General features: G+C 43.3%; 1 protein-coding gene across 1 annotated transcript in view; it reads left to right on the forward strand.

Annotated features, from left to right (window-relative positions):
• Window positions 1-768: 768 nt before the first annotated feature.
• Window positions 769-12,436, forward strand: part of LOC124554214 — a 95,279-nt gene continuing 83,611 nt past the window's right edge. The window contains exon 1 of the mRNA XM_047128282.1: window positions 769-855. The gene's annotated coding sequence lies outside the window, so the exon portion shown is untranslated. The remainder of the gene's footprint in view (window positions 856-12,436) is intronic.

The following is a 12,436-nucleotide window of genomic DNA, read 5'->3' on the forward strand; positions in this document are numbered from 1 at the left end:
GAGACACCGAGTCCCGACGTGAGACGTCTTCGCCGGATGCCGGCTACCAGCTGAGGGCCGCAGTCGGCTCGGCGCACGACCCGCTGCGACGCCGAACGGGTGCCCCACCTCTCGGCTGCACGTGTCCGCGACGGGCCACACTTGTGCCTGCGCTGCTTCGGCGTCGGAATATTGTGGAACGCCGCTGGGCAGTATCCCGGACTGTGACGTGCGTATTTAACTGTTCGAGGGTAACAGAATGGTTGTCTTGTTACGTTCGACGATGATTTTGCTGTAGCTGCCCACAATGTCCTCCAGTCTTCCTCCTCGTCAACCGAATCCGGGACCGCCAGTCGGAGGTCGAGTGCCTCTCGACAAACGCCGAGACGACTCCCTCCGATCGGTACCTGTCGTATGCGTAACCTGTCTGCAATGTTGTGGGGTCAGAATTGCAATTGCTCGGAGACCGATCGATCGACAGAGGAGAAGGAGGCTCGCTTCGTTCTATTGGCAGAAGCAGATAGAGACTGCAGTGGTGATTCGACTCGGACATCGGCAACGTATGTAAGTAGTGGCTTAGATTTTGGTTTTTCACTCGTGGGGCCCTCGTATCTTTGTATCCCACCTTACTGTTTCTCGCTATATTAGATTTAAACTCGGTTGTAGTATATGGTAAAGATCTGAGGGCTGAACGATTATCACCTATGGTATGCACCTTGCAATTTAACAGGACACTCGGCTCCTTGCCCAAAATCACCTGATTCCACTGAGTATGCTGACAGAAAGGCCAATCTGCCAGGCAGTGCAGACAGAGCACACAGTTAAGGCGACGAAGGCTGCGGGTACCGAGAAAGATTGGGACAACGTAAACAATAGGTAAATATGACTGTGGATTGTTGTAAGTAGTGAAGTATGAATTTAGCAGTGTATACTGTTTTACCTGATACACTAATTCATGTTTTATTTAGTTAGTTATAAATTTGATGAGTGAAATTGTGAATGAGACAAAAGAAGCTCATAGAGGAAGGGAGATGAAGTTATTGCTATATGTTGATGATGATGTGTTATAGGGAACTGACAGTAAGGGTAGACAAGAACGAATAGACATCTTAAATGGAGGAAAAAAAATCAAGAAATACGGAATGAAATGCAATGTGGAGAAAAGCAAGACTATGACGGTAATTAGAGAAGACAAAGTGGGCAAGGGGCAAATTAATATTAAAGAGGAGGACATTGAAATTGTGGATAACTTTAAAATGTAGAAAGCGTGACAGGGGAGGGTGCAAGAATGGTGGCAGAAGTTAACAAAATGAAGTGTAATGGAGGGTTGTTCCAGATGTTCTTGGCACCCGTGCTGTCATAGGAATCAGAGACGTGGGAAGTGACAAGAAAGGAGTAAAGTAGAATCTGAGTCAGTGAAATGAAATTACTAAGAAATATGATCAGGGAAAATGAGGAGAGAGAGAGAGAGTGAGAAATGAAGATGTGAATGAAATTGGAATAGAAAAGCTGAAAGAGAGAATTGAGAACAGATTAAAATGATTTGGGCATGTAAAGAGAATGGAAGATAGAAGAATAGCAAAACTGATGATGGAGGCAAAGTTTGAGGGGAAGAGGGAGACCTAGAGCAAGATGGATTGACCCAATAAACCCGAATCTATCCCTTGTGTCCTCGTCGTGTTACTCAGGTAACCTGTATCAGCGAGTCACAGTTTTTGTCTGAGGATTATTTTCTGTGTAAATAGAAATATCCAGAATGTTGCAAAAAGTGCTAGGGGTCATCTCTGTGTTCTCCTCTTTACACCGTAGTGAGAACACAACTTGCCCATATTATCAGTGCCAAACTTCTGTGCTATTATAACAGTGTATAACATCTGTCTTTGAAAGAGGGCCAGAAATGGATACATCATAATAAATTATGGACAACATTAGACATGGGGACATATGAACACACAGAAACATTGTCTTCATTGATCCAAATATATGCAACAGTTCTTGGCATGAAGAGGAAGGTTGCATTTCTGGGAGTATATAGGGCTCACTTCTTTTCATAGTACCGACTGTCGACAAATCCCAAGTCGCCGACAGCCTTCCTAATGGCAGAGTGGTGAAAAAATTATCAGTGACTATATTTCTGCTGGTGTTTTGAAATGGTAACATAAGTCTTTTACTACCCTCTCTTCTTAATTAGTTTCTCTTCCAGAAACTGATTTACCCGTACTAGCCAGTTGTTTGATAAGAATCTCACAAATCAGAAGTCCACAAAACCTTCATCTGTCATATTTGGTTGGCTTTGAGGGCATGTATTGAGTGAATCTTGTCTTTCCTTTGTAAGGAAAAAGCTGCTCATCAACAATGAGGCAACAAGTATGCACTTAGGTTCCTCGAAGCTTTGAATTTAGCACTTCGGACGTGTCAGATCACACGGCAACTTTGTCACTTTTCAAATGCTCAGCCCAAGCCTCCACATTGTCAGATCTTCTAAATTTGCTTATGAGCCAAAACCTGTTGAGGGATAAGCTTGCACAATACAATACAATACAATGCAATGCATTTGTTTCCCACATTTCCTTCAAATTCTTCAGCTGTAAATGGCTTCCACACTTTCACTGCTTCTTCTGAATTGATGTTATAATATGTGAATACTTTATTTGCTTTCCTGTCAGTTTCACATACCATTATATCATACATTTCATCTCTGAATATACTCTTGAATGTGTCTTTTGTTGCATATATTGGACCAGCCCTTTATTGCAAAATATGCTTTAGCAGCTTTCTTGTCCCAAAAGGGTCATTATTCCATTCTACCATGTAGAATGCCTACAAAAAACACAATCGCTTCATTGTTTTCATCAGCTGTCATTTTTATCACTACTATTATCACTTGTCTCTCTTTTAACTTCAATATCACTACAAGCATCAGTGGCATCTTCAGTATCTGAAGCAGCAGCATCTTCCTTACTTGGCATCCATTCATTCGTAGAATTTTCTGTATTGGAGTACTTTATGCTGGGTATAGTGAACCTGTGTGCTTAAGTAATAGATTAAAGGAACTTTCAAGTAATACTTACATTACGTTGAATGAGTACTGTGGCAGTATGAATAGTAGCTGTTTGGTGTATTTAATTTAGTAAGAAACAGTGAGATCTTGTAGTGTGATATTTTGAATCTTTAGTAAAGTATGTAATGGGAAATATGTTAGTCTGGTGTTACGGTGCCTACAGGGGCAATAGTTAGTGAATAATAGTTAGTTCCCAGATGTAAGATAGACGAGCAGGCAGATGTAAACACCGGTACAGTGCTGACAAAGTGATTCAAGTGTTGCAAAAATACTGGATAGGTAGAATTTCTTGTCTCTGCATCGTGCAACACTGACCCAAAGCAGCGATATCCTGAGGTACTACACTGAAACGGATGGTCTTTAGACGTAATGTGATCGTTACACTGCTCCAGGTCCCTCGAGCACAGTGAGTGTGATAGAAAATTAACCTACAGTATTTTCTGAGGTCAGAGATTTGACATTGGGAGAAAGAAAAAAAAAAGAGTCAGATATTAAGAAATATTATGAAATATCAGAGGAGTACTAAGGACACAAGGGAATAGCTGAAAATCAGCTGCGACCGAGGAAGTAAGTCTGTGGTATCAGATGGCTCTACGAAGCAGCCCCAGTGGACTTGTCTCTCAGAGTGAGAGGTAGCTGTGAGTTGAACTATTAACGTTTCTTATAATGAATAGAGGATTTCTCATAAGGTCATACTACAAGGATGGTGAGTTACAGTTATGAATATGTCATATTACAGAAGATGATGAAGTATTATGTGCATTACTGACATACAATGAAGATAAATCGTGTTCAGTGAGTGATAGAACAATGGTGTTTTCCAGGGTGGTATGTCTGAGAATGCAACCGTGGCAATGCTACTACTAAGTCCTTTAATTTGTAAATAGTTTTTTTCTTATTTGTTATACAATAAGGCAACAGTGTAGATTAACATAAATGAGTTCGCGCAGGTCAAGGAGTGCCTGCTTTTTGCATTGGTCTGCCAGAGAGTGTATGATGTTGTTTTAGTAGATTAATCCTTGGAATGGCTGAATGAGATTTAGGGGAATTTTCACTGGTTATTAGAGGTGAGCTAGGTATGTATTTTAAGTATGTGTGGGATTCAGATTTTAGTACGAGATGCACTTACGGAGAGGCTTCGTATCGTCAATCCCATTTACTCAGTGTCGGACATTACTAGCATTAGAACGTAAATATTAAGTAGGAAGAGCAGCGAGGTTACTTGTCTTCCTGATCCCCCCCCCCCCCTTTCCTTCAGCTGCTAACTGAACTGAAGAGAAAGAGAGTAGTGCAAACTAGGAACTAAAAAGCTTATGTTCTAAGTGTAGAGAAAAAGAAAGGATGCCGAAGTGTTACCATGGACTCAGGATGGAGATTGTGAAGTGTAAAAGCAGCTGTCATATATTAGTGATTCTACTTCAGCCAGCTCATCAATAGGAATCGACGTGCCAGATATTCCTAGGGGGACGAAAATGTAACGACGTAAACAACAGACGGTCCCCAGTGGTGTAACTAGAGTGCCACCAGAAGAGGTCGACGATCTCCCGACACGGCGATCCCGTGCCGTGTGCCCACTTACTGCCGTCCACTTCCGCAAATCGACAACCGGATCTGAGGTGCCGACTGAGTTTTGTGAAGCTTCTGTCCCAGCCGGAAGGTCCGTCGACAGCCTGTGCCGGTCGTCAACCTATTCGTGACGCAGCCTCCGCTGTCGTACCTGGTCCACGAACCTCGGACAGCTACCCGACTCTCCGGGCGCCGACAGCACGTCCCGGTCCGAGGCACGAGATCCGGCCGGCTCCGGACCGCAGTTGTCCGACGCCGCCTGCCGCCTCTCTCCGGCCTGCGGCTCCACATTCGGCACCCTGGGCAGTTTCACTGGCCGGGCCTGCTTAGCCCTGTCTGACAACCAGCGTGTCACTGAGCCACCACAGTTAGGAGATAGCGAAGCTGTACGCTCCTGTTCACCTTCGTGGGACACACTTACGTCGGCTCCTCGGGACTGAGGGTTGGTGGCTGCTGCCTGTCGTACGCCCCTTGCCGCTCCACACCTTCACGTTTATTTATATTTGGAAATGAAGTTAAGCAACAAATTTGACAACCTGGCTGCCTACATTGCCCGGACCTCGACACAGCTCCGGCAGACAGCCGTTCGCCTGCACCTTCATGTTGACACCGATTACACTGCAAAAGTGGTTTAAAAATTACTGTACAGTTTACACCAAGTGGAACACCCTTGTAATGTTTATTTGCTCTATCTTTTTCAGGCACTTAGAACAACCCATCGGTGCAAAACCGTTCGTAATTGTTGGGGAATTGAATAGTTTGTTTCACGAGTATCTGAGTGTTCTTTGATTAATTACTTTGTGTGCATTCATTATTGTACTGTAATACTTGAGATTAAGGAATTCATCAGAATTTTTGAAGATGTACCTCATTGCAAATAGTATGCTGTCTCCTTTTTAAATTTTTAAATTAGGTTCCATTTCATCTCACAGGTTGACAGGTGACAGCAGCGTTTGCCGAGTCTTGTGGTGCAGTGAAAGTTTGTCTCGGATGTTTAGCTGGTGTAGCTTGTAGTCATCTGAAGGTGGAGCCCTCGAAGTTACCAGAAGGCGAGATTGCAGTGCCGGGCCTACGGGAAGCTCTAAATCGTGTGGCGCTTTGCCAATTTATTAGGGAAATATTCACACACTGTGACTAGCCACTGTCCAGAGCAGTTGTTGTCGAGGCTTTTTGTATTTTTAATTTAGAGAAACGATTGTCCTTAAGCAAGTAAAATGTCATAGTTATTGAAAGGTTAACAAACTCACTACCATGTGAAACTGGCACATTTCGTTTGAGGAAACGTTTATATCAATTCACTTGAGATAGTAAATGAAAGGAATATAAATGCAGGTTCCTCCTTGCATGTCATATTATAGCAGAGGTGCATCATTGTTGTTAGAAAAGGAAGGAAAAATATTTGACACTTTTAATGTAAATTAGTTTTTCTTGGGCCAACAGAAACTATTTGTTTTAGTTAAAATGCCTTATGTATGCTAAAAAATGAATGTATTTAAAACCCATATGCTTTTTGCCTTTGCTAACAGGGCGTTATTCTGTGTGCCCTCGAATGTTATGTTACCGGTTTACAGTTCTCGATTTTAGGTTTAAGAGAGCTCGTTTGTTAATAGAGTCACACTTTTTCTGCTCGTTTGTGTGTTATTAATATGTTTAAGTAAAAGTTTCTGTTCTCCACCAAATCCTTGCATTTAATGAGGCATTTTAATTGATAAAAATTATGCAACTTTCAAAATTATGTAGCTGTTTCAGAAAACAGCCATTCTACGGAATTTGAAGTATTTGTGTAGTACTAATGCCTTATTCTAGAAATGGTTTTATTGAGGCATTTTGGTATGCTGAGGTCGTTTTAGTGGCAGTGTTTGCAAATGGACAGGCCTGGAGAATTTTTTATATGGACTTCTCTTATGTTTACAAATTAATATACACCCTTCAGGAATAGTTGTTAATATTTGTTCAGCCCCCCTCCTCTTTTTTATTAAGTTAGATTTCCAAGTACACATATAGGAAGCAAAATGTGAATATTTAGGGAAAAAGCACAGAGAAAAAAGTTTTCACTCTATAAACTGCTAGATGACAACTCTTTTCCTCTGTGTAACTGAGTATTCTGGAGGGCACTGAAGGGAGACTGGGAGAATAATGTAGGCAGCTCCTCTGGTGTCCCTCCCGTGTGCTCCATACCTGCCCGGGAGAAGCCTTCCGATCGGCCGATGACTGTAAATGAACTCGGCCGATGAGTCGGAGATCTTAGCATTCGGATTGTCCTCAGCTTCACCGAACTGCTTTAAAGGTGACTTGGATGGTGTGTTACCTTTTTCACTCTCATTTCCATGAACAGTCAATGTGATAGCCTTTTGCTTCACCTTCAGTGTAACTCACTCAAAAGGTCCAGCCTGCAAGAGATAGTAACAGTTTCCCATATTCCACCAGTTGTACCTGTACAGGAACTGCTTAGTGGCCATTGACGTAATGCTCTTTAGCGACGGGTGGACTCTGCATTCTCCACACGTGCTAGGAATCTGAGCCCGAGTTCCTCTGTAAGCGGTGGCAACTTGCTCAGTCCCGATACTTCCCGCTTCCACTGTGCCCTTGCGAGAAAGGAGCTTAGAGAAGAACCTTCTCTGTTTTTGACACAGTGTTCTCGACACTGTGTCGGAAAGAGTGAGACCGGAGGAGAAAGTCGGAAAGGCCCACACTGGACCACTCTGGACGCTTTCTCCTCCGGTAGCCTCACCGTACACCTCAGTCGTCACAAGTTGCGAGCCTCCTGCCCGTGCACGTCGAGCCGAACCTGGAAAGTTTTGCCCCGAGACGTGCTGTCTGACGCTCGGGTGCTGGATGCGTATAAGACGTTCACTCGAAAATGATACGGTACCCAAAATTGGCAGATAGCACATTACAGAAAAGATATTGAAGCTAGAAGCCGACTGTGACTAAATGTAATACATTTATTATTGCTGAGGAACTATATATCAATGAATTATTTATTCTGTAGTTAAACAACACCCTCTCCATAGTAAAGTATTCTCGTGCGATTCAGAAGGTGCTATACAGCGACAGACTTCATTACAGGTCATCTGTTAAATTTTAAAGGTGTTTTAATTTTGATTAATCTACATCTACATTTCTACTCCGCAAGCCACCCAACGGTGTGCGGCGGAGGGCACTTTACGTGCCCTTTTCTTTTCCAGTCGTGTGTGGTTCACGGGAAGAACGACTGTCTGAAAGCCTCCGTGCGCGCTCGAATCTCTCTAATTTTACATTCGTGATCTCCTCGGGAGGTATAAGTAGGGGGAAGCAATATGTTCGATACCTCATCCAGCAACGCACCCTCTCGAAACCTGGCGAGCAAGCTACACCGCGATGCATAGCGCCTCTCTTGCAGAGTCTGCCACGTGAGTTTGCTAAACATCTCCGTAACGCTATCACGGTTACCAAATAACCCTGTGACGAAACGCTCTGCTCTTCTTTGGATCTTCTCTATCTCCTCCGTCAACCCGACCTGGTACGGATTCCACACTGATGAGCAATACTCGAGTATAGATCGAACGAGTGTTTTGTAAGCCACCTCCTTTGTTGATGGACTACATTTTCTAAGGACTCTCCCAATGAATCTCAACCTGGTACCCGCCTTACCGACAATTAATTTTATATGATCATTCCACTTCAAATCGTTCCGCACAGAAGTAAGTGCTACCAGTGTTTGTTCCGCTATCATAAAATCATACGATAAAGGATCCTTCTTTCTATGTATTCACAATACATTACATTTATCTATGTTAAGGGTCAGTTGCCACTCCCTGCACCAAGTGCTTATCCGTTGCAGATCTTCCTGCATTTCAGTGCAATTTTCTAATGCTGCAACTTCTCTGTATACTACAGCATCATCCGCGAAAAGCCACATGGAACTTCCGACACTATCTACTAGGTCATTTATATATATTGTGAAAAGCAATGGTCCCATAACACTCCCCTGTGGCACGCCAGAGGTTACTTTAACGTCTGTAGACATCTCTCCATTGATAACAACATGGTGTGTTCTGTTTGCTAAAAACTCTTCAATCCAGCCACACAGCTGGTCTGATATTCCGTAGGCTCTTACTTTGTTTATTAGGCGACAGTGCGGATCTGTATCGAATGCCTTCTGGAAGTCAAGGAAAATAGCATCTACCTGGGAGCCTGTATCTAATATTTTCTGGGTCTCATGAACAAATAAAACGAGTTGGGTCTCTCACAATCGCTGTTTCCGGAATCCATGTTGATTCCTACAGAGTAGATTCTGGGTTTCCAAAAACGACATGATACACGAGCAAAAAACATGTTCTAAAATTCTACAACAGATCGACGTCAGAGATATAGGTCTATAGTTTTGCGCATCTGCTCGACGACCCTTCTTGAAGACTGGGACTATCTGTGCTCTTTTCCAATCATTTGGAACCTTCCATTCCTCTAGAGACTTGCGGTACACGGCTGTTAGAAGGGGGGCAAGTTCTTTCGCGTACTCTGTGTAGAGTCGAATTGGTATCCCGTCAGGTCCAGTGGACTTTCCTCTGTTGAGTGATTCCAGTTGCTTTTCTTGAACATTTAAGCGTTCCTTTGGTGTGCACGTACGTGCTAACTTCTGTACGAAGATAAAAACAGGTCGTCTGCTATCCACGTGTAACACCGACAAATATGCCGGCACAGTCAGTGTACAGCCGGCAGCTGTCGTGTCACTTGTCGATAAACGTTTTGAAGGGAAGAGGAATGGGAAGGTGACAGGAAGGAAGCAGAGAGAGGGGGCAGTGTTTTAGATTTATTTCGAGCAGTGGAGTATTTATATTATTCTGCTTTTTATTTTGTCTTAGATGACTGTGACTTTTGATGCAATATCCAGTACTGCTTCTTCTTCTTAAGCAGCATATGTGGGAAGGCAGTGAAATACAACAGTTTCCATTTTTTCCCAATCAGCTTTTCTTATGTACCTTTGTTTACGTACTTCCTTACTCACTCCACGGCGGACCTCCGAGGACCTCTGCCTCCTCGGTCACAGACTTCCAGCACGCCTGCACCTCCTCCTCACCCCCACTGCTCTCAGGTCGGCTTCCACATCTTCCAACCACCTCACACGCAGTTGTCCTCTCCTCCTCCTGTCATTGGGACGTTCCGTCATCAGCTTCTTTGCGTGTTTTTCTTCTGTCATCTGCTGGACATGTCTTCATTGTCTTAGCCTTCTCGTTTTGACTGAGGTTACCAGATCGGATTCTTTGTACAGAGACCTTATTTCTTTATTAGTCCTAATTCTCCATAACTCTCCTTTTTTTACGGGACCAAAAATCTTCTTCAGCACTTACCTTTCCCAGATACTTAGCTTCTTCTCCGAAGCCTCCGTCAGTACCTGTGCCTCACTGCCGTACGTAAGAACTGGTTTGATCATTGTTTTGTAAAGTGTCAGCTTTAATTTCCTATTTAGGTTCTTACTGTTGAACATGGAGTATAGTGCTGTATATGATCAGTTGACAGACTTAATTTCGCTTGCTATATCTGCCTCCACCTTGTTTTCTGATGTTATTACTGAGCCAAAATACGAGGGCTGTGTTTTTTTTTTTTTTTCAGCCTCTAATTGGCTCTAAATAAAAGAAAAATGTACAGAAAATAATAATTTTATTACCAAAACTACAGTAAAGTCTTAACTTATTTTTCTACATAATCGCCAAAACGATTGAGGCACTTGTCATACCGCGACACAAGCTTTTCGATGCCTTCCACAAAGAATGTTGCCGCCAGTGAGGACAGGTAAGTCTTGACGGCATCCTGAAGTTCTTCGTTAGTAGCGAAGCTCTGCCCACCTAACCGTGACTTCAGTTCTCGGAACAGGTGATAATCACTCGGTGCTAGATCTGGGCTGTACGGTGGATGTTCAAAAACTCCCCATTTAAACTTTTTGAGGAGATCTTTTGTCGTGTCGGCACTGTGTGGTCGGGCGTTGTCACCGATCAAAACAACACCAGACGAAAGCATTCCTCTGCGTTGGTTTTGAATGGCTCTGCGGAGATTACATAAAGTTTCACAATAAACTTCCTCAGTTATTGTCGTAGCTTCCTCCATAAAGTCCACCAGCAGCACTCCTTTACGGTCGTGAAACACTGTGGCCACTGTTTTTCTTTTCGTCAGTGAATGTTTAAACTTTTTTGGCTCACTTGGGGAAGCTGTGTGCATCCACTACTTCGACTGTTCCTGTTTCAGGATTGTCACAGAGGACCCACGTTTCATCGCCAGTAACAATCGACTTCAAAAAAACGTTTCCCTCATCGGCATAACGTGTGAGAAACGATAATGCTGACGCCACCCTTTGCGTTTTGTGGTCGGTACTATGCTTTTTTGGATCCGGCGTGCACACAATTTCCGATGGCCTAGGTCTCGAGTCGCAATTGTGTACAAAGCAGACCTCGAAATGTCTGGAAATTCGTCTGACAGTTCGCTAATTGTAAACCTCTGTTTGCATCTCACCACCCGATCGACACGCTCGACGAGGCCTACAGTGATGACAGACTTGCGACCTTGTCCACCTTCATCGTGGACGTCTATTCGTCGTCCTCTAAATTTTCGACACCATTCCCGAACACTACCATCACTCATAACGTTGTTACCGTACACGTTGCTCATTCTGCGATGGATTTCCGCAGCACTACATTCTTCTACTTGCAGAAAACGGATTACACTTCGTGACTCACATTTGGCGGGAACATCGAGCGTAGCGGCCACATTTACACGGACATAGCTCGGCTACGACTGACACACTGCAGCTGCAAACGGCAGAGGTTGTGGTGGGGGAGCTGTGCAATCGCATGACGCGCAGATCGGCCCCTCCCTACCTCTTACTTGCTTAGATGGACGATCGGAGGTTGAAAAAAAAAAACAGCCCTCATATATAAACAGTCTACTCTTTTGAAGCTGTACCCTTCTAACTGGAGATTATCTACATTTTTTCTAACTATCTCAGTTACCGTGTATCTAGATTTTGTCTCACTAATTTCTAAACCGATGTTCTTGACAGCGGCTTCAAACTCTTTGAAAGCTGACATAACTGCCTCCGTAGTTTTAGCACTTAGTACCACATCGTCTGCATAGGCTAAAATTTGAAGCAGTCTGTTGTAAATATTGCCTCCTGGGTTTGTTATTATTTATCGTACTTCATTCTCTAATATCGGGTTCAATAGTACTGGGGAAAATGGGTCTCCCTGTCTTAGACTTTCTCCCATTGGAAACGATCTCGACAGACGTCCCTGAACTTTAACCTGGCTTCTGCTGTTTTCTAGGGCTGTATTACTTAATTTTATTAATTTGTTAGGAAATTTGAATGTCAGTTGTTTCCCAAAGTGCTGATCTTTTAACTCTGTCTTGGCCTGTTTAAAATCTATAAATAGGGGTTCTAATCGTACATTATATTTGTAGGTATTCTTCGGCACCATACGTACTGTAAAGATATGGTCAGCTGTAGACCTCCCAGATCTAAAGCCTGCCTAGAATCCTTTCTGCTCTTCTACTTACTCTCTCTGTTATAGCAGTAGAAAGGATTTTGTAGACGATGCTCGGTAGATATTCTTCGGTAGTTCTTACACTGAATGTGTGATCCTTTTGTACGTATAGGGCAGATGGTTGCTGACGTTCAGTCTGCTGGCATTTTCTCTGTTTCCCTGGCCGTTGTAATTATTTTACATATCCTCCTTACTAACATTTCTCCTCTGTGTTTTACCATTTCCACCGTTACGAGGTCGTATCCGGGAGCTTTGTTATTCTTGAGTTGCTTTATAATTTCTCCTAACTCTTCTGTCGAGAGTGGTTCTGTGTCTA

The sequence above is a fragment of the Schistocerca americana genome, chromosome 11 (assembly GCF_021461395.2).
Source record: "Schistocerca americana isolate TAMUIC-IGC-003095 chromosome 11, iqSchAmer2.1, whole genome shotgun sequence".
Classification (NCBI taxonomy): Eukaryota; Metazoa; Arthropoda; class Insecta; order Orthoptera; family Acrididae; genus Schistocerca; species Schistocerca americana.